Genomic DNA, 23,552 nt, shown 5'->3' with positions numbered 1-23,552 from the left:
CTCCTGATTGAAAACGACAATCGCACCCTCAGCCGCCAGGCCCCTTTGCGCGCGCACCCTCACCACCGCACCGCCATACCTTTAAGTTTTCCCACACTGCGCCTCGCTGAGCGTCGGAATGCTGTTGTTTTTGCTTCTAGTTGAAGAGACTCTCCTCAGCCAGCCTTCCCGTGGTTCTGGTTGATGTCCGCTCCGACTTTTAGTTGTATTTTTGAAGTGGTTGTTCGAGGCAGCAAACTCCGGTGTTTGCCTATGCCGCCATCTTCGATTCTCCGGTATTTATAAATTTTATATATTAACCCCTTATCAAATGTATCATTGACAAATATGTGCTTCTATTCAGTGGGCTGTCTTTCATTTTGTTGATGTTTTCCTCTGCTGTTCAAATAATTTTAGTTTGATGTAGTCCCATTTGTTTACTTTTCTATTGTTTTTTGTTTTTGTTTTTATTCTTTTTTGCTTGAGGAGATACATTAAAAAGAAATATTGCTATCAGAAATGCCTATGTTTTCTTCTAGGATTTCTATGGTTTTGAGTCTTATAAGTGGAAAAATTGGGAAGATACATGTAAAAAAATGAAACTAAACCACCTCCTTACACTGTACACAGAATAAACTTAAAATGGAACAAAGACAAATGTAAGATTCAGATTTCATTTTGTGTTGCATTGGTTTGAAGCCATTAACTTTACCAGGAAGTTATCTGTGCAAATCTAACCACTAGGAGTTACCTTGGGCCAGCACAGCTGCAAGAACACCTCTTAACCGGCCCATGTGGATGTATTCAGCATGAATATGAAATAGTGTTTAGGATTTGAGTTGGGCCTGGGGGAATAGTACGATTTTGAATATATAGAGTTAGATGTGAAAAGAATCGCAGTTATTTATTCTAATATTAGCAAAAGCAAAGAGGGGAATGTGTAGAAGGTTAATGGAGTGTAGCAACTAAATTAGTTGGGCTGGAACATTAAATGTATGAAGGATACAAATAGAAAACGTAAGATTGGAAGGGTGGTTTGGCATGAAATTTTTGAGAGTCTTAAGTACCAAGCTAAGCAGTTTTAATTTTATCATGTTAGCAACTGAGAGTCTTTGAAAAATTTTAGGAAGGAAATATAAACAGAGTAAGCATGGTTTAAATATCCCAGTGAGACATAATGAAAGATTTTGCAGTAATGGCTAATCACTGCACTATAGAATTCAGAAATAGGAGGAAGACTGGGAGAAAACTGAGTTAAAGTTTGTACATGCTGTAGACATATTGGTTTGTTAGTCCTGTAAGTCATCTGTATGGAACATAGAATAGGCAGTTGGAAATGAAAAATGGGAGCCTAATAGAAAAAGAGGAAAATAAACTTAGAGGCAAAGGTTAAAGCACAGAGATAGGACATAAGAACAAAAACAGATAGAACCAAGAATGGGCATTTGAAAATTTGTCAGCATTTGTTTGTAGGATGTGGATAAAGCAATATAGAAAGAGACAAAGTAGCTAAAGTGATTTTGATTCTGCTGAAAAAAGTCAATATTGGAATAAGGCTGATAAAAACAACTTTTGTGTACTCTATGGAATTAGAAATTGACAACAAAGAATAAAATTCAATGAAAAAGAAGCTTTTCTCCCATGGCTTTGAGAGAGATAGAGCTTAGCTAGCTAGATTTAATTACCACTGGATAGGCAGTAGAGCAAAGAAGTAAAAAGGTAGAGAGCTGAGTCAGATGGACTGAGAATGAAGTCTTGCTCTGCTATGTGACTTTACACATTTTTATCTCTAAGTATCATCTTTTTCTTTAGTAAAATATGAACACTAATAATACCTCCTCATGGGATTTCTGTGACTAGTACATGTGATAATGCATATATAATTTATTTGACATACTATCTAGCCATAATAGATTTACTAGCTGCTTACTATGTGTTCCTTATTAAAACATTTGGTATAAAGAAATTGGTCCCTTTGTCTCTTGATGGCCTCTGAATAAAATATCAAATACAAGATTATCTTAGAATATGGTTTTATGGGGGGGGGTAGCTTTCCTTAGAAATTAATGAACTTTCTGCTTTTCAATAATGAGGATTATGCAAGTTTTTATTGTTGCTGTTTTCGTGGGTTTGTCTTCCTTTGATTTGGTTTTCTGAAATCTTGGGACAAATTTTGAAACTCAAACCCAAGAAAAATTTAACCTTTTACAGTTTTCATATTTGAGACTGCCTCTTCATTTCTGTCCTCTGATTTGGTATTTTTAAAGTTGGTCTTACTGTTTTTAATTATCTCTTATTATGTACTGATTTTTTTCTGGCACAGTATTAGTTACTCTATATGCATCCTCAAAACAATCTCAAAAGGTAACAATTATTAACCCTATTTAACATATATGAAAACTAAAATTCAGGGTGATAAGGCAATTTCAAAAGTCACACAGTTAATAATTGCAAGAGTAGGGAGATGGGATGTGACTAAATAAAGAAGGTGAAGGAAACGGCTAAAGAACATATATGCATACCCCATGAACACAGACAATAATTTGGTAAAGGCCAATGAAGGGGGTTAACTCCTACAATAATGTCAACATTAAAAATGTTTAATAAAAGTAAATAAATACATAATAATAATTGCAAGAATAGCAATTCAAAGCTGCATCTCTCAGACCCTAAGTCTTTGCTATTTCTTTTATGTTTGTTATGAGTCAAAGGAATATGAATGATTTTTAAAACATGATTTAAAAGCAATATACTTGAAAAAATCTGGAATTTTAAATGGCTGGACACATAAAATATGTGAAATCCATGATACGGCCAACAAAATACTGGTAGGTGGGACTCATCCACTTGTTTATGGTCTGAATATATTTACCTCTAAGCATTGTATTCTGAGAGTGGTATAGTCAAGCTACAATGTTCAAAAGAGGCTAACTAGATAGTAGAGAGTCCTTAAACCACATCATGTGAGGATTATTGACATCAAATTGAAAACGTTTGCATGAAGAAAAGACATGATACATGTATTGTTTTTGGCATCATATTTGTGAACTTTTAAGGGATTAGACTTGCTTTACATAGTGTATAAGGACAGGGACAGAAGAGGGATATAGTTGCTGAGCAGATGGAATCCTATATAATAAAGAGCTAATATGCTAATGTCCATGACACCCTCACGCCATAATGACCGTTCAGCAGGAGGCTGCGTGTGTGTTGGGGCAGAGCCACCACGTTGCTCTAGAGATGGGGTGGAAGTGGGGAGGTGCCCAGAGGAGGCGGGACCATCTCGTGGTGGGGAGGGTGGGGTTGAGAGCCCGTAGAGCCCCCCTCACCAGTCCTTTGCCACCCACAGCTCGCACTCAGCACTCCCGCTGCCCACCTGCCAGGGGAAGGAGCACAGCACGTGCACCGCCAGGAAGTGGTGCTCAAAATTCTGCAGCAGGCATGAGGCTACCATGCTCTCCTCCTGTGCCATGATGGGGCAGAGCCAATGCATTGCTCCTGAGACAGGGCGGAAGTGGGGAGGCACTTGGAGGAGGTGGGACCAGCCCGAGGCGACTCGCAGGGCTGAGGGTGGAGCTTGAAGTGGCCAGAGAAGGCTGGAGGGGCCGGAGGCGGGACCAGGTGCGCTTGAGCTCTGGGTGGAGAGGTTAGGGTGTCAAGGAGGGCTGACGCACAGGTGGGCGGGGCCATGTAATTATGTGTGCTGGGTCACTAGTGTTCTAATATTAAAGACTTTCCATTAATAGAATGCGGCTCCTCAAGAGAACAGTTGAGCAATTTAGGTTTTTAAAAAGAAGTTGTATAGCCACTTGCAGCAGTATTGCTAAGGTATTTCAACAGTGAGTATGGGATAGACAGACAATCTCTAAGGCCTCTGCAACCATGAGTTTGTCATTGAAGGAAATGAAGATAACTGTATTGGTCCATCCATATATTTTCTGTCAGATGTTTCTGCATCATAAATGTAAGTTGAGATTTACAAAGTAATACAGAACTCTAGCATCTCAATTGTGTAAAGCAGCAAAGCTTTTTCTCTTCTGCATACTAGAGCTCTCTTGTAGATCAACAGGAAAGTCCTACTAAGTTTAGTCACTCAGTGCTAACTACCCAAAGTTAGACCAAACTTAACAAGTTAAGGGTACAGTCCTCCACAAGACTGCCCTCACTTCAGACACCAGCCATAAAAGATCAGGGTTCCAGGGCCACTCATACTTCTGATCAACTAGCTAAAAATGTGGGGGTTCCCACTACCTCCTCCATTTCAATAATTCACTAGAATAACTCACAGAATTCAGGAAAGTGATCCAATTAATATTACAGCTTTATTATAGAAAAATGAGAGGCTCAGTGCACAAAATTCATGCACTCTGAGGGATCCCTCAGCCCGACCTGTGCCCTCTCGCAGTCTGGGAGCCCACGGGGGATGTCCGACTGACGGCTTAGGCCTGCCACCACTGCTGCACTTGCCAGCCGTGAGCCTGGCTTCTGGCTGAGTGGTGCTCCCCCTGTGGGAGCGCATTGACCACCAGGGGGAAGCTCTTGTATTGAGCGTCTGCCCCCTGGTGGTCAGTGCATGTTATGGCAAGCAGTTGAGTAGCCTTAGCATATCATTAGCATATTACACTTTGATTGGTTGAACGGACAACCAGACCACCAGACACTTAGCGTATTAGGCTTTTATTATATAGTATGGACACAAATAAGAATCAGACAAAAGAGACACATAGAATCAGATCTGGTTGTATGCCAAATGTGAAGCCTCTATAGCAGTGGTTCTCAACCTGTGGGTCGCGACCCCTTTGGCAGTCGAATGACCCTTTCACAGGGCAGACCATCCTGCATATCAGATATTTACATTATGGTTCATAACAGTAGCAACATTACAGTTATGAAGTAGCAATGAAAATAATTTTATGGTTGGGTCACAACATGAGGAACTGTATTTGAAGGGCTAGAAGGTTGAGAACCACTGCTCTATAGCCTTCTCTCATGGAGTCAGGACAGATCATCCTCTTAGCACAGAGTATTGTTAACCAGAGAATCTCACCCAGGTTTTGATGTCAAGACTTTTGGGGGGCTTTTTATTGTGGCTTTATTATGTAGGTCTGATTGATAGAGGAGAGAGAGAGAGAAAGAGAAAGAGAGAGAGAGAGAGAGAATGACCTCACATTGGTGTTTAAATGCCTTGACCCAGAAGTGGCATGGTACTTCTGCTCACAACTCGTTTTTCCAAACTAGCCACATGACTTCACAAGGGGAATATGAAGTGCAATCCTCCCATAGGACCAGAAGGAGAGAGTAAAAAAAATTAATAATAGTCTTAATAATTTACTATATAAGTCCATTAATTGGGCAATCATTTTTCTTAGCATAGTCACATTTTATCAATATTTTATTTGCATATTATTTTTTCTTATGTGAATACGATCTTTTTAACCTAGCTAAAATATCATTATAATGAATAATCTTATTTGGAAACTCATGATTTTTTAATAGGTTTAAAGGATTTTTAATTATATAAAATGATTTTCATATAAAACATCTATATTCATCTTTTATTTCCATTAACCACATTAACTTTAAATTTGTGTTGAAAATAAAAATTATATGAAACAGAGAATTGGACACTTAATTTTTTTTGTGTGAAGTTATTTTAACAAAAATAATTTTATAGGGTAAAATATAACCATTTTGTTATATTAAATTAAAAACTTGGGCTTTAGAAAAATATTTCTTTTTCATTTGCTAAGAAATCTAGACTGCTATGTATCTTTATTTTGATAACACAAATACTAAGGGGAATGAAGCAATCTTAAACTATCAGTCATAATGTCATGCAAATACAGATAAGTAGCTATTAATATGACTTCAGAAAGTAATAGATTTTTCCCTTGCAAAATAGAACTTATAAATAGATTACATGAAATAGGAAGTTCAATAGCAGTACTCAAGGCCATTCATTTGACATTCAAATACTCAGTATATATAACCATTTCTGGATGATGTCAAGGATATCACATCTGTGGGAAAGAATGAAAAGAACTGAGAAGGGGAAAGATGATTATTTTAGAGGACAGGCTCACTTTTGTTCAGAGACTTAGAATAGTTGAATCTCCTCCCTTTCCTCATGCCCCAGGCCTATGTGAATAATTGGTGAGTATATTACTTCACATAAATCATAACCTAATAATATGGCACTTCTAGGATCTTCCTGAAATTGCATCATCCTTTCCCATCTACTCTTCTGTTAGGAATTCAAAGAAGGAAATGCCTAACTAGTCAGGCAGCATGGGAATTTACAGTTATTATGAAAACACTCTTAAAGTATTAGAAACTGTTGGAAATTCAGTTAAAAAGAAGGTAGCCTCCAAATCAACTGGGCTCTTCCAAGTCAAGAGATATCACATGGAATAGTTCAAAGATAATTTAACAACTACAACACCAACAACAACATTCACATGGGACTATCTCATCCCTTATATAACATGAGGACAGAGCAGGAAGATTGTCATATATACACCAGGAAGCAGGACCTTACCAGACACCAAATCTCCTGGCACCTTGATTTTGAATTTTCCAGGTTCTAGACTGCAAGAAATAATCTTCTGTTGTTTATAAGTCACCCAGTCTATAGTATTTTTGTTACAGCAGCCCAAATGTACAAAGACTTGTACTAAATACAGCCAAAACCTAATACATATTTTTCTTTGCAAATGTGCTTCTTCTTTGTTATTTTCTAATCTGAATAATAGCATAATGCAGCCATTCAAGAAATATGTGAGTCATACTAGACATCTCATTCAACTTTAATTTCAATAAATTATTAAGTCCCTTTATCTGGAACATCTTTTATTTAATTTCTAAACTTTAAGCTAATATTTTAGTTGGGCTCTAACCATCTGTTTTCTGAACTGTTGCAATCGGTTTCTAAGTATTCTTCTCACATATACATTTGCTCACCTATAATCAATCGAACACACTGCTGCCAGAATTGTATTTCTAAAATGTAAATTTAATCATATTATTCTCCTACATGAAACCCAATTTTCTATAGCAATGTTTTTCAGTCTTTTTTACTGTAACTTTATAGTAAGATACTTTCTTTATCAAGACCAGTGTATGCACACATGCATGTATGCCCATGAACACACACACACATACACACACATATAATTGAAATAAATATGTAACAAAACAACAGTTAACTTTATATGTCTGCATTCTGCTATTTGGTGCACATTTAATTTTTAAATGCTGGTTTACTACAGGTCACTAAGATTATTATTAATTTTTTAATATATTTTATTGATTTTTTTACAGAGAAGAAGGGAGAGGGATAGAGAGTTAGAAACATCAATGAGAGAGAAACATCGATCAGCTGCCTCCTGCACACCCCTGACTGGGGATGTGCCCACAACCAAGGTACATGCTCTTGACTGGAATCGAACCTGGGACCCTTCAGTCCGCAGGCCGACGCTCTATCCACTGAGCCAAACCAGTTAGGGCACTAAGTTTATTTTATTAACTACTAATGCTATATGCACCATCAGCTTGTAAATATTAAAGTAGAAGGGAAAACATCTGCATGCATAAAGCATAGCATACAAAGCCTTTCACCATCATAAAGAAAGCTTTGGGGTGGGTGCAAGCTAGAAGGGGTCAATGGGGGAAGAAGGGGAGAATCTGTAAAATTTCAATAATAAAGATAAAATTTTCCATAGTAAAAAAAAGGAAACTAGAAAATGGTAATAAAATATAACTTACCAAAACCTATTATATAATTTTGTAAATCTAAAGATATTCTAAAATAAAGTTTACCAAAATTTTGTTGTATATAGATAAAGCAATATTGAGAAACATGAAGTAAAGGTGAGGGTTAACAAAAAAACAGGCATGAGGAAGCTTTCTAGAATGATGGTAATAAATATACTATACTTTGAAAGTTTAGACTTCAAAAATGTATATATGCATCATATTTCAAAAACTGTACTCTCAATATTTATGCGTTTTGTGACATGTAAAATCTACACTAATAAAAGAGAAACATGCAAATTGGTGTCACTCCACTATGCCCACCAGCCAATTAGGATGAGTATGCAAATTAACCCAACAAAGATGATGGTTAATTTGCATACGAAGGCATGGAGGAGTGAAGACTGAAGACAGCGTAGAAGGAAGCCAAGCACTACAGAAGGGAGCGAAACGGTGGAGAAGGGAGGGAGCCAAGGCAGCGGAGATGGGAGCAGAGTTGAGGCAGTGGACATAGGAGCAGAGCCGAGGCAGCAGAGAAGCCCTATTCTTGCAGGAATAGGCCCGAGGAAGCCCTATTCTTGCAAGAATCTTCCTGCAACGGGCCTCTAGTTTACTGATAAAGAAAAAAGGAACTATAAGGACATTTTAAACCAGGGGTCCTCAAACTTTTTAAACAGGGGGCCAGTTCACTGTCCCTCAGATTGTTGGAGGGCCAGACTATAGTTTAAAAAAAAAAACTATGAACAAATTCCTATGCACACTGCACATACCTTATTTTGAAGTAAAAAAAACAAAATGGGAACAAATACAATATTTGTATTTGCATGTGGCCCGTGGGCCGTAGTTTGAGGACCCCTGTTTTAAACTATAGTTAAAAATATGCATGTTGAAGTATTTAGGATATATTTTAGTAATATATGCAACTGATTTTGATATGTACTAAAATCTAAGATGTACTGATGAATAAACATGTGAGAAAGCCAATACAGTAAAAGGTTAATGATAGACTGTAGTTGGTGGATATATGGGTTTTTATATTCAAATCTTATAGCATTTTAATATGTTTGAAATACTTTTTTAAAAAATTGTTTTTATTTATTTTAGAGAGAGAGGAAGGAAGAAGGAGAAAGAGAAACATCAATGTGAGAGAGAAATATCAATTGATTGCCTCCTGCATGCTCCCTACCAGGAATTGAACCACAACCAGGAATGGATCCATGACCTCTTTGTTATTGTGCTGATGCTCCCCACTGGCCAGGGCTGTTTGAAATACTTCTTAACAAAATGTTTAAAAAACCATGCTGTATGAAAGAATACAGACACAAAGAGTACAGATTTTAATATTCTATTTATATGATATTTAAGAAGAGTTAAAAGTAATTTATGGGGAAAAATGAGAACAGTGACTGACAAAAGTAGTGAAAATTGACTGAAAGGAGTACACAAAATATTCTGGGGTAATAGAAAAGCTCTATATGGTGGTAGTTACATGGACATATACACTGAGTGGCCAGATTATTATGACCAACCAGATTATTATGACCACCCCATCAGTACTTCGTTGGGCCACCTTTTGCCTTCAATACTGCGGCGATTCTTCTTGGCATTGACTCCACGAGATGTTGAAAGGTGATGCGAGGAATCTGACACCATTCCTGATGAATAGCACTGTCCAGTTCTGTGAGATTTGATGGTTGTGGAACCAGCTGCCTGATGGCTCTTTCAACTTCGTCCCACAAATACTCAATTGGATTGAGATCTGGTGATTGTGGGGGCCACCTAAGCAAGGTAAAGTCTCCCTTATGTTCTTGAAACCACTCCTGCACAATATGAGCACCGTGGCATGGTGCATTGTCTTTTGGAAGAAGCCATCTCCATTGGGATACGCCATCAACATGATAGGATGAACTTGATCAGCAATGATACTTAGGTATGTTGTGCTATTCAGACGTTTATAATGATCTGGCCCTCTAGCAACTTCAGCACAAAATTATAGCTAATTTGCCTACAAATGTCAGGTGGTCATAATAATCTGGCAACTCAGTGTATATTTATTAAAAGTAATCACATCTATACTTAAGATCTGTGCATTACATGCTATATACAATTTGACTGAATAAAAATAGATATTAAAATAAGTTATGGTATTGATATCATACATATTGAATTCAGAGATAAAAGTATTAAACAATACAATAAAGGGTACTTCATAATGAGAAAATGAGCAATTAACAATGTATATTTTAGGTTATGAATTTTATATACCAAACTAGAGGCCTGATGCACAAAATTCATGCACGGGGGGGGGGGTGTCCCTCAGCCCAGCCTGCACCCTCTCCAATCTGGGACCCCTTGGGCCTAAACTGGCAGTTAGACATCCCTCTCACAATCCGGGACTCCTGGCTCCCAACTGCTTGCCTGCCTGCCTGCCTGCCAGCCTGATCATCCCCTAACCACTCCCCTGCCAGCCTGATCAATGCTTAACTGCTCCCCTGCCAGCCCGATCGCCCCCAACTGCCCTCTCCTGTTGGCCTGATCTCCCCTAACTGCCCTCTCCTGCAGGCCTGGTTTCTCCAAACTGGCCATCTTGTGGCTGTGGGAGCCGCCATCTTTGAGGGTGTGGCAGTCAATTAGCATATTCCCTCCTTATTGGCTGTGGGTGCTGCCATTTTTGAGGGCGGTTCAGTCAATTAGCATATTCCCTCCTTATTGGCTGTGGGTGCTGCCATTTTTGAGGGCGGTTCAGTCAATTAGCATATTCCCTCCTTATTGGCTGTGGGCACTACCATCTTTCCAACAGCGTGAGGGTCAATTAGCATAGTCCCTCTTTATTAGATAGGATAGGTTTGCAACAAAATTTACACTGTAATACCACAGCTATAAATAGTCTGACTCCATTGTTGTCGTTTAACTGCTGATAACATTCAAGCTCTACTACTCCTTCACCTCTTCCCTACATCTAGGCAAGGTGACAAGAAGTCTGGGTGCTACCTCCTTTGGTGCTGGTGGAAAGTTTCAACCATGCATGCCCTGGCCCACACAAGGGAGAAGCCAACTCTACCCCATAACCACTATGAAAACCTCAAGCTAGTCTCTTTTTCCTGCCCTATCAAGCCATTAGTGCATGTATGGTGTCATCATTTTTGACATTTGCACCAAATTTGGGGTGAGAAGGCCCATCCCATTTCTTTGGAATGACCACTTAAAAACAAGGCATGCAATAAATAGCAAGATTGTAAAGATATCCTCTAATTAGCTTATTTTGCCCTTGAAAAGTCATGTAAACCAACAAAAGAAGCATCTATATTTTGCTGCATGACAACAAAAACTCATTACTTAGAGATAAAAATGTAATTTATTATTTCTGACAGTTCTTAGTGTTGACTGAGCTCAGGTGAGTGATCATCACTAGGGTGCCATCAAATGCCATGGATGGAAATCAACTGAAGGCTTCTGTGTTCACATGTGTGATTCCTGGGCTGGGGTGGCTGGAAAAGCTGTCCCTGTCTCCACATGGTCTCCAGCTTGTCACAGAACATCATTCTCAGGTTAGTCACACTTTCTTCTGCTGTTTGGCTTTGAAGAGGCAGGAGGAAAAATGCCAGGCCTGGTATGAGCTATACCTAGAACTGGCACAGTGCCATTTCTTCAATACTTTATTGGTCAAAACAGTCACAGGATTTGTTGATATTGAAGGGGGTGGAGAAGCAGGCTTCTCCTTTTTATGGGAAAGTGGCAAGCCTCATTGTAGAAGAGCATGGGGGATGGAAGTTATTGCTGTGGTCATCTTTGGAAAATAGTCTTCCATAAATAAGGATAAAGGACTAAATTATATAATATAGAGCTAATTGATATTACATGGGACTCTGTAACCTGAAAACTGAAACCCTGCACCCTATTTTAATACTCATAAAATATTAATGACATTAACCATAAAGAAAAATTAATACATTCCAAATAGTTAGAAGCATGGCAGACATTTTCTGATCATTATATCTGAACAATAATACTTGTTGACTACAAAATTTAAAAAGCAAACATTTACTCCCCCTGGAAAATTTAAATACAATAAAAGTTGTATATTATCTGCTAAACAATTTGATTTACAGGACAAATCACAACTACAATGTTGGAATCTCAGGACATAGCAACAATGAAAATGTTATATATAAGAAACTCTAAGATATAGCTCAATCACAACTCAGAGATAAATTTATATAGAAAATGTTATTATTTAGAATAAGATAATGGCTATAACAAATGATCTGCATGTACAATGGCTCAAACACAACAGAATTGTATCTCTTACTCATGTAAAAGTGAAGTATGGGTGAAGAGCTCAGAAGGCTGCCCTCCTCCACATAGTCATTTAGAGTATCTGGCTAATAGGGGTTTGGTCATGTTGAATTTCTGGCTTTCAGGGTTTCCTTATGTGTCATTTCCACTCCATCCACCTAGAAAAGCAAAAGAGCAGAGAGGAATGAATAAAGAGGTTTTTTTGTTTGTCTGTTTGTTTTTTTTTGTTGTTGTTGTTGTCTTTTTTTAAGCAAGGTTTTATTTTTTTTATTGTTTTATTGCTTAAAGTATTACAAAGAGTATTACATATGTCTCCTTTTTTCCCCGCCCTTGACAATCGCCTGGCCTCCCCTACCCCCCAGTGTCTTATGCCCATTGGTTATGCTTATATGCATGCATACAAGTCCTTCGGTTGATCTCTTACCCCCCTCCCTCCTGCCCCCCAACCCTCCCCGGCCTTCCCGCTGCAGTTTGACAATCTGTTTGAGGCAGCTCTGCCTCTGTATCTATTATTGTTCATAAGTTTATAATGGTCTTTATTATCCATGAATGAGTGAGATCATGTGGTATTTTTCCTTCATTGACTGGCTTATTTCACTTAGCACAGCCTCAAGCACTGCCCCCCGCCTGGCAGGGTCACAGATCTGTATCTTGGTCCCGTGGACAGCCTCAAGCACTGACCCCCACCCGGCAGGGTCACAGATTCGGGTCCCGGACTGCAGACAGCCTCCTGTGCTGCCCCCCTGCCCACCAGGTCACAGATCCGGGTCCCGGGACCACGGACAGCCTCAAGCACTGCCCCCCGCCTGGCAGGGTCACAGATCTGAGTCCCGGACTGCAGACAGCCTCCCGCAGTGCCCCCCGCCTGGCAGGGTCACAGATCTGGGTCCTGGACTGCAGACAGCCTCCCGCGGTGCCCCCCGCCCGGCAGGGTCACAGATCCAGGTCCTAGGACCACGGCTAGCCTCAAGCACTGCCGCCCCACTCGTGAGGACATGGATCCAGGTCCCAGACCACGGATAGCCTCCCGCGGTGCCCCCCGCCCGGCAGTGTCACAGATCTGGGTCCTGGACTGCGGACAGCTTCCCACGGTGCCCCCTGCCTGGCAGGGTCACAGATCTGAGTCCCAAACTGCAGACAGCCTTGCCTGCTGCTGCCTGCCTTCAGTATGCAAATTAGCCGCCATCTTGTTGCCTCAGGGTGGGGGTCCCCACTGGGGTGCCTGGCCAGTCTGGGTGAGGGGCTGAGGGCCGTTTTCAGGCTGGTGGGCGACTGAAGCTCCAAACCTCTCCTTTTTTTCTTTTTTTTTTTTTTATTCTGGCATTTATTTACCTTCTATGCCTGTCACTGGAGCTGAGAGCCGGCTTTCTCTCTGAGGCTCGGCTGCTAAAAGCAGGTTTCTGGCCTTTGTTTACCTTCTGTATTCGAAACAATGTTGCGGTCCGTCTGGCTGAAGCCTGGCTGACTGAAAGCGGGTTTCTGGGGTTTTGCTTAGCTTCTATATTTGTTACAATGTTTCAAACTGAAAGCTCAGAGGCCGGCAGCGCAGGCAGGGAAGCATGGGATTCCTCCATCACTGAAGCAAGGAAGCCTCCCTGTTTGCTTCAAGCTGCCTGGCTGCTGGCCGCCATCTTGGCTGGCAGTTAATTTGCATATCTCACTGATTAGCCAATGGGAAGGGTAGCGGCTGTACGGCTAATTACCACGTTTCCCTTTTATTAGATAGGATAGCATGTCTGAGCTCAACCGATGGTGTATACTGCCTTTGTTTATTTTTAAATGTGTCCAAATTTCCTATTATAAAGGTATTCCTTAATCTTCCTGTTGTCTATTCTTTAAGTCTATGTTAAAGAAATTTTCTAAGATTGTACAAAACACTGAATTCTATTTTTTTTTTACTGAATGTATTTCAATTAATATAGTTGAATTTCACAGGCATCTCTTCAGATGTACAAAAGGTAAATTTTTCTGTTACTGATGCCTCCATTGGCACTCAACAGTGATAAAACTATTCAAGCTGATTCAAAATAAATTTAGTCACTTCCACTTTACAATTCAATTTCTTTCACATAGTCAATTCAATTGTTTTCCCCTCCCCTTCTTCCCTTCTTAGCAGGTTGCAAGGTGTTTCTGTCTTGAAATCAGAAGGAGCTGGGACATCTGGTCCATGATAATTAGGAGGCTTCAATGTCTTCCTCTGAGATGTACCTCATATTGCTCTGTTGATTTCATTGGATTTTATTCTCTGTTGCTGATGGTTGTGATCTTTCTGTGATCTCCAGTCATTAAGCCCTTGGGATCCTGGGTACTTGAGTGTTTTCAGTTAAGTCTGCCAGGCAAGCTCAAACATTTTGGCATAAGCCCTCCACTAAATCACTGTTTCTCTACAACTCTGCCTTCTGTCAACACCTCCCCTTGTCCCAAATACTACAGTCTGTGCTGGAAAACCACTGTTACCCTCTGCCTCCATTCTCACTCTATAGGTTATGTGAGTTTAGTTTAAATTTTCAGTTTTTGGCACTTGTTGGAAAGTCAAGAAGAGATGGTTGGTGAGCAATGGAAATATGAGTCCAGAACTCAGTAGAGAATACTGGGATTGAGATAGTTCCTATAGAAGCATCAATATATACATGGTGGTTTCGGACATGGGTTCTGATAATATTATCCAAGAATCATATATGAAGTTATAAAAATGGAGGCAAAAATCATAAGTCACAGTGGTAATTAAAGGGTGTGTAGAGGAAGCAGAGCCTACAAAGTATATTGAAACAGATGCATATCTGGGTGGGCTAGCTGGAAAATGCACTCAGATATTTCAAAGAGTGAAAATAACTGTGTCTAAAAAACTAGAGAACTTTTTAACAAGAACTGGTTTCCATTTCCTTTCAAAAGTCAGTTGTACACAGGTACAGGATAAGGGAAGTTTGTTTTGATACCATTTTGTGTTGAAAAGACCTAAAAGGATTGGGGTTAATTGACTATAATCTCAATGCCAAGGGTAAGATTCGATCCATCTGATCTAAACTTACTTTTCAAAGTAGCTTTCTGATTTCCCTCTTTTACCTTGTAAAGCCATTTCTCTTGAAATTAGCAGTCAGCCCCTTTCTGGCTCTTAAAGATGCAAAGTGTGTATCACCTTATCTGCTGTCTTTGCCAGATTCTACTTTAGGCTTTCTGAAATTGTTATTTCATAATATTGGTATCATCCAGTGTCTAATATCCTCCACACTTCATCGTAAAATAACCTGCCTAATGGAACTTATGTCATATTCTCTCTTGACCACTTTAATAGTTTTCATCCATAAAAATTAGTCTAATTCAGCACTAAAAGCTTTACACCCAGACCCCTTTGCTTTAACAACTTGGATCAAATAGTCAGTTGTCAAGCTGGAATGAATGACTCCAACTGGTACACTTCTTTGGCCAACTTGTAATAAACCAAAGCTCAGGCTGGCTGGGCTAACTTACCAATATTTGAGTCTTTCATTTAACATATTTCTGGGCAATTGAAAAAGTGTATTTATAAGCCCAATAAAAACTGAAGACACCACAAGTTGGAGCCTTAGGAATTTGATGATTATCACTTTGTAAATCCACTCCAAATTTTGCCTGCCAATTATCCTCTTCAGATTGCTTGACTTTCACAATTTGTCCAAGTAATATCATTTTTTGTCCTCTCTAACCTAACCCAAACAATGTAGACTTTTCTCATCCTATCTAATAAAGAGGGAATATGCTAATTGACTGTTACACCCTCAAAGATGGCGGCACCCACAGCCAATAAGGAGGGAATATGCTAATTGACTGCCCCACCCTCAAAGATGGTGGCGCCCACAGCCACAAGATGGTGGCACCCAGTTCCCTCAGCCCCACAAGGGCGGCAGGCGTGTGGCAAGGCTAGACTCACCCCAGGTGGACCCAGCTGCTCCACGCGTCTGCCTACAGAGTCTCCCAGTCCCCTCAGCCCCCCAGCTTCCCAGTGCCGGCCCAAGGTGCAGGCAAGCCTCAGTTGTTGGCTGCCCAGCTGCCCAGGGCCACCCAAGGCTCAGGTAACCAGGGCCAGCTGAGGCTTGCACTGCCAGCAGTGGCAGCAGCAGAGTTGTGATGGGGGTGTAGCCTTCCCCTGATCACTGGGTCACCTCCTGCCCATGAGGACTCCAAGACTGTGAGAGGGGACAGGCCGGGCTGAGGGACCTCCCCTCTAGTGAATGAATTTTCAAGCACTGGGCCTCTAGTCTCTCTATCTACACTAATAAAATAGAAATATGCAAATTGGTGTCACTCTGCTATGCCCACCAGCCAATAAAGAGTATACAAATTAACCTAACAAAGATGGCAGGTTAATTTGCATACACAGGCGCAGAGCAAAGACTGAAGGTTCTGGTCCCAGCAAAGATTGAAGACAACTGAAGATTGAAGACTGAAGAGGATTGGCTTCTCCTCTGTGGCCGGACCGAAGGCCTGGGTCCCGGGTGCTGGAGGAAAACCAGTGCCGGCAGCCAGGGGAAGGAAGGCCTATTGCACGAATCTTCATGCAACAGGCCTCTAGTATATATATAAAATAGAGAAGTATGCTAATTAACTGGGACGCCATAACGGGTAAACCGGACAGGAGGAGATTCCATGTGCAGCATCTGGGGCGGGCCGACAGGGGCCTCTGTGTGCCTGCGCTGGGGGAAGGCCTGATCAGCAGTGGACACAGCTGCTTCAAGGGCCAGAGAGGGAGGCAGGGCCAGACCGGCAGCAGTTGCGGCTGCTGCAGGGCCTGCGGAGTAAGGCAGGGCTGGACCAGCAGCAGCATGGCTGCTGCAGGGCCTGGGGAGTGAGGCAGGGCCGGACCAGCATCTTGAGGTTGAGTGGTGCTGCACAAGTTTGAATCATGTGCTTGGCTCCTAGTTTATTTATAACTAGAGGCCTGGTGCATGGAAGTGGGGGGTTCCCTAAGCCCAGCCTGCACCCTCTCCAATCAGGGACCCTTGGGGGATGTCCGACTGCTGGTTTAGGCCCAATCTCACAGGGATGGCTGTCAGACATCCCTCTTGCAATCTGGGACCACTGGCTCCTAACCACACACCTGCCTGCCTTCCCAATCACCCATAACCGCTCTGCCTGCCTGCCTGATCACCCCTAATTGCCTCTGCCTGCCTACCTGATCTCCCCTAACTGTCCTCCCCTGCCGGCCTGATCTCACCCCCAAGTGCTCTCCCCTGTTGGCCTGATATCACCCCCAACTGCCTCTGCCTGCCTGATCGCTCCCAACTGCCCTCCTCTACCGGCCTGATCTTGCCCCCAACTGATCTCCCCTGCCAGCCTGATCACCCCCAACTTCCCTCCCTTGCCAGCCTCATCTCTCCCTCAACTGCCCTCCTCTGACGGCCAATTTGTTTCTGATTGGTCAGTTTCTATGCCAGTCAGTGTCAAAAGCTCTGCCTCCTAGGCAGCCATTGGCTCCTCACACTTCACCCCGATTTGGTTCTGATTAGTCGGTTTCTATGCCAGTCAGCGTCTCTGGGCCTATCTCTGGGCCTGATCAGAAAGGCAGGGCTGATCAGCAGCCCTGGTGGAGGCCAGGAGAGAAATGGAGGCATGGATGCTGGCCCGGCTGGGAGAGAAAGAGAGAGGCAAGTCCTGATCAACAGCTGCCACACAGGCTACAGATCAGACCCTGCTTCTCTCTTCAAGCCTGATTCACAGCCCCCTCAGCATTCAGTGCTGGATCACTGGGCCTGCAGCTGCAGCAGTCAGTGCTGGTTCGACATGGCAACCCAGAACTGACTGCAGGACTGACTTCCGGTTGGTCAAGCCTCCGGTCATGATGGACCCAGGGTTTTTATATATTAGGATAATTCCTGAAAATATTTGTCTGCATCTTTTGTCTGTTCTCTCTGAAAACTATTAAATTGTGAATATATTTATTTCATTTTTGTAAATTTACTGCTACTACTACTGACACTACTGCTACTACTACTACCATAAATACTGCCACTACAGCAGTGATCACCATCACTCACCTCAGCAAGAACATCAGCATATATTCATTTACTTGATACTGTGACAGTGCCGAGTGATCAGGACCAGCGCCGGGTGCCAGCAGCAGGTGTGAGCAATGGCTCTGGCACTGGCTGCAGGTGCGAGTGAGCCTGGCACCAGCAGTGGGTGCGAGCAGTGACTCCAGCACCAGCAGCAGGTGCAAGTGGGGCCGTTGCCTACAGTGGGTGAGAGAGGTTGCTGCCAGCCCTGATCAACCCTCAGGAGCAGGTGAGAGGTGGAGAAGCCCTGAGGGGTGATCAGAGCCAGCAGCTGCCACTAGCACCCGCTGATGGAGCCAACTGATTGGGGCCGGCACTCGGTGCCAGCACTGGCTCCAGTGCTGGCAGCAGGTGAGCAGGGCTGATGCCAGCAGCAGGTGCAAGTGCTGGGTGGGACCGTGGTGCATGGGAGCAAAGAGTTTTCAGTAACCACCAGAAGCTTGGCCTGATGACTACAATCAACACCCTGCCTTGGTCTGGCACCCTGCTCACCTGCTTCATCATCTTGCTGCAGCCGATGCCCACTATCATCCATGCCCTGCTGCCTGCTGCCGACACCCACCATGTTCCACACGTGCCCCCTGGTGTTCAGTGCATGTCATAGCAACTGGTTGTTTGGTTGTTCAACTGTTCGGGTATTCCACCATTCGGTCTATTTGCATATATAGACTAGTGGCACAGTTCACAAAATTCGTGCATGGGGGGGTGTCCCTCAGCCTGGCCTGCACCCTCTCCAATCTGGGACCCCTCATGGCCTGCTCACCCCCAACTGCCCCCCCACCAGCCTGATCACCCACACTTCTCTCCCATCCTGGCCTGATCACCCACAACTGTTCTCCCCTCTTGGACCCTAACTGCCTCTATCTCGGCCCCGCCACCATGGCTTTGTCCAGAAGAACATCCAGAATGTCTTCTGGAAGGTCTCCCAGTCTAATGAGCATATTATCATTTTATTAGTATAGATAGAGGCCTGGTGCATGGGTGGGGGCCGGCTGGTTTGCCCTGAAGGGTGTCCCGGATCAGGGTGGGGCTTCCCTTGGGGGGTGGGGCAGCCTGGGTAAGGGGATTGTGGTGGTTTTCAGGCCAGCCATGCCCCCATGGGGTGAGGGTCCCTGCTGGGGTGCCTGGCCAGCCTGGGTGAGGGGCTAATGGCTGTTTGCTGGCTGGCAACGCCCCCCAGTGGGGTCCCTCACCCTGATGGTGGCTTGGCCAACCTGGGTGAGGGGCTGAGAGCTGTTTTCAGGCTCCTCCCTTGGTGGCCGGCCCGGGCAACCCAAGACTCCCGTGCTTAGGCCGTCTCCATGGCTGCTGCCCACAGGCCCCTCCTTCAGTGGCTGGCCAGGGCAGGCGGGAAGCTTGGGTCACCCCTGGCAACCCAAGCCTCCCATGTGCTCAGGCCTGCTCCATGGATGCTGCCATCTTTGTTCCATTAATTTGCATACTCACTCCTGATTGGCTGGTGGGCATGATGAAGTCACAGTCAATTTACATATTTATCTTTTATTACAGTAGATATATTTACCTAGTTCATTGATTCTCATGACTACATAGTATTTTATAATATACATCCAGCACATTGCACTATTCCTTTTCTATAAATGAATTAACAGCATGTTACTGCTCCTTTTTACAACAAACCATATTGAAAGAAATGTTTATACTTGTCTTCACATCTTCACTTCTCATCCTGTCTTTAACACTGAACAATCAGACTCTTGTCCCCAACACTGAACTATAACACACACAGAAAATACATTTGTCCATGTCTCCAATGAATTCTGAGTTGACAAATCCAGCTGTCAAATTTTAGTTGTCATCTTACTTGACCTTTTAGCTGCATGATTGAGTCTACCTCTTCAACCTTATACAGTTGTGAACAAAAGTAGGTTTAAAGATGTAATATAAATAAGTAATACAATAATTAATAATAATACAAGAATAAACTATCTATACTCACAACTGTAAACCTACTTTTGCCCTCCCCTGTATACGCTAGCATTTTTCACTTTATTCACTGGAATCCAACCACATGTCTACATTGTTACTTCTCAAGTACATTAAGCCAGATTCAATATAATCATCTTTGTTTTTGCTTGTTATTTTGCCTGAGACCCTCTTATCTCCAGACAGATACATATATCACTCATTTCCTCCATTTATTAGGACAGCCCTGCCCCTATCATTTTCTCTTCCCTTAACCTACTTTCCATTAACTTGGAACACTTAGTATTATGTGAAATCTCACTAAATCATTATTTATTTTGTTTATTGTGTATACCTCCTCACTAGAATGTAAGCTCCCCGAGGGCAGGAATATTTTTTTAACAGCTATATTGCCATTGTCTAGCAGAATGCTTGTCTTATGGTAGATTTTGGGTGAATTTAAGTTGAATTAATAATTCAATCATGTCATATGAAATGCTCTTGTAGTTTTTGTAAGGAACATAGTTTTGCTCAAATTTTTAATTTCTATTTTAGTAGTGTTAGTAGAAAAAAGGCAAAATAAGCAATCAGATATCATTGGCTATTACTATGGTCAAACATTTCTACATGAGCATGTGTCATGCCATGGATCCCTTCAAAGTAAGCAATGAGATAGATATTATAGGAACAAAGAGATATAAAAATGTTTCTTAAATATTTTTCTTCTACCTTATTTAATATTAAAGAGCATGCAGATATTATTCAGATAGTTTTGGCCTTCTTGTGATTTTTCTATTTCCCCATTGTCTATATAGTTCTATGCTTCCTACAAGAAGTGGAGAGGAGTGGTAGACACAGAGTTTTTGTTTCTGAAATTTGTATCTCATTGCTTATTTTGAAGGGACCAGAATAAGGTCTAACCAAAGAAGGGAGCCATCCTTGAAGGTGGTAAGTACTTAAAAGAATTATAACCTTATAAAGGATTATAAAATATCCATTATGTAGTAAATGTAATGAAAATTTTATAGACATAAAAAATAGTTTTCTTCTATGAAAACCTCTAATATTGTAAACAATTTACAAACAATGTGTTTGCCTCAAAAACAATATTCTTATTATATATGTCAAATTATAAACCCAGAGAAGAAGCTCACTGTTTCATAAATATCTAATTCTGTGCTCCTCTATGAAGACAGAGCAACATCAGTACATTATGAATTATTAGAGAGTGACCAGATTGACCTCTATTCTAGAAGACCTACCAAACCATATCTGGAAGACAGAAACTATTAATTATGTCACTTGGTATTGCCATTTTCACTCCAAAATTAAGCTGTCTTATTGTTTCAGCCCACATTACACTAACTGCCATTTATTCTGGAAACAGATGGGTCCTTGCTAATTAAGAAAACTGATCCAGTTCATTAAAAAATAGCAAAAAAAAAAACAAACCCCAAATGAAGTGGCAGTTCTTAGGGTCACTTGATGTTCAAAGCTTGATTGCATTACTCATTTGTTTCATCTTCCTCTGAAATATTTTCCTAATCTAATGATTTACCATATATTACCTTTAAGTAAAAACCCCAGCATACCAAATGGCTTAAGTATGTGCAGTTTTATTTGGGGGGTGAATATTTCATGAATTATGTGATACCCCTGAAATTATGATTTATAAAAGTATTATATTCATACTTGGAAGAGACCTCAATCTTTTAGTTCAATGTCTTTCACTCACTCAGTGGTTCAATACTAAGTTCCTCCTTCTTGTTAGGATTTGTGCTAAATGCTCAGAATGCAGATATTCATGGAACTACCCCTGTCCTCAAATTTTTAAAATCTATTTGGGGAAAGAGATGCATATAAGGTAATCATAATAAATATAATATTTTTCCATTGAAAAACATAAGAAATTTTGTAAGGTCAGAGAAAAGCACCTAGCTCTAATAGTGTGAAGAATAGGTAGATAAGGTGTGGTTTTTTTGAATAGATAATGTTGTAGGTATATAGGAAAACTTTTTATTTTTTGTATGTTTTTCTTGCTTCTCCCTTGAATACTGTTTTATTGATCTCTCCTACTAATTCTAATTGTTTGTTAGTTTATTCTCATATATTTTCTATGTAGATAAGAACATTACCTGTAATAATAATATTTTTATAATTCTCTTTTCAATGTTTACCACTCATTTTTTATTTTTTATTTTATTGTATTAGATAAGATATCCAGAGCTTTAGTGTGTTCTGTATTCTATTCTATAATAAATAGAAATTGTATCTATTTCCAGTTAGGATATAGAAAGTCAATAAGGAAAACCAAGATAATACACAAAGTCATAAATTTTAAAAATCCATCAGAGGGCTTTGAATGAACCAAATACATAGATTTCAAGCCTTTCTATGTGATAAGAGCACTGCACCTGCTTTTATCCTGGGAAGAGTGGGAAGTGAATAAATCCATTAGATGGGTGTAAGGAGAAAATAAAGACTTTTAATAAATAATTAACAGCTACATATGGCTCAGAGTTAAATGATAGAAATCTTAAGAACTCCTGCCTTAGAGCAAGTGTGCATCTACCTGCTAGCTTTTTCCCATGGGCCTTCAACCAGCAAAGATGGAGTGTGAAAGGGAAAAGCCTGAAGATATGAGAGGAAAGCTAGCTCTTCATCAAAGTCATTGCAATGGCCACCCAAAGGCTAGGAGAAAGGCAGCACACAATAGATCACCCAAGGAACGAAAATCCAGGGAGCAAGACTGAAGAGCAAAGAGAATTCTAAGGCAAACCAATCATTGTCAGCCAAGCTGTAAAGCAGTCATTTCCTATGGATCAGAAAGCCAGTGACCAGAGTATTAAGCATAAAGCATTCTCTAGTCTTGCTGATGTTTTGATCTCCTTTGAAGTGGAAGTTCTAACCCTACCATTGCAAAAATCTAAATTAATGGTAAAATAAATCTAAAGTTGAAGAAACGTCCATGCTCAGGTAACTATAGATTAGACAGACTCAACTCCACACCTCCAACATATTATGGCCCAATAGAAATATGGATATGACCTTTCCCTGGAATACATATTATTTACTTTAGATTCTACTGTGTTTTTACACACAATATCCAGCACACAATAAATTATAAAAATGTTAAGAACCAATAAATTATAACCCATGATCAAGAGATAAAATAGTCAATAGAAACAGACCAAGGGATGGCCATATGTTGAAATTATCAAGCAGGTCCTTTATAATGTCTATGATAAATATGTAGGGAATTATTTAACAGGTGTACAATGTGTGGTAACAGATGAAGAATTTTATAAAAGAAATGAAAAGTATTAAAACAACTTCAAAATAAAAATGCTAGGATTAAAAATACATCATAAATTGATAATTTAATGGGTTTAATAACAGACTAGACACAGTACAACACATATTGTTCAGTCTGAAGAACAACAGAAGCTATCACACATTCCTGGTAGATAAATAAAATATTATAATGATTTTGAATAATTATTTATAGTCTCTTATAAAAATTAAACATGATCTGTACTATAATCCAGTGTTTCCACATGAGGTATTTACCCA

This window comes from Myotis lucifugus, unplaced genomic scaffold, assembly GCF_000147115.1.
Source record: "Myotis lucifugus unplaced genomic scaffold, Myoluc2.0 scaffold_40, whole genome shotgun sequence".
In the NCBI taxonomy this organism is placed as follows: Eukaryota; Metazoa; Chordata; class Mammalia; order Chiroptera; family Vespertilionidae; genus Myotis; species Myotis lucifugus.
This window is presented reverse-complemented; position numbering follows the sequence as displayed.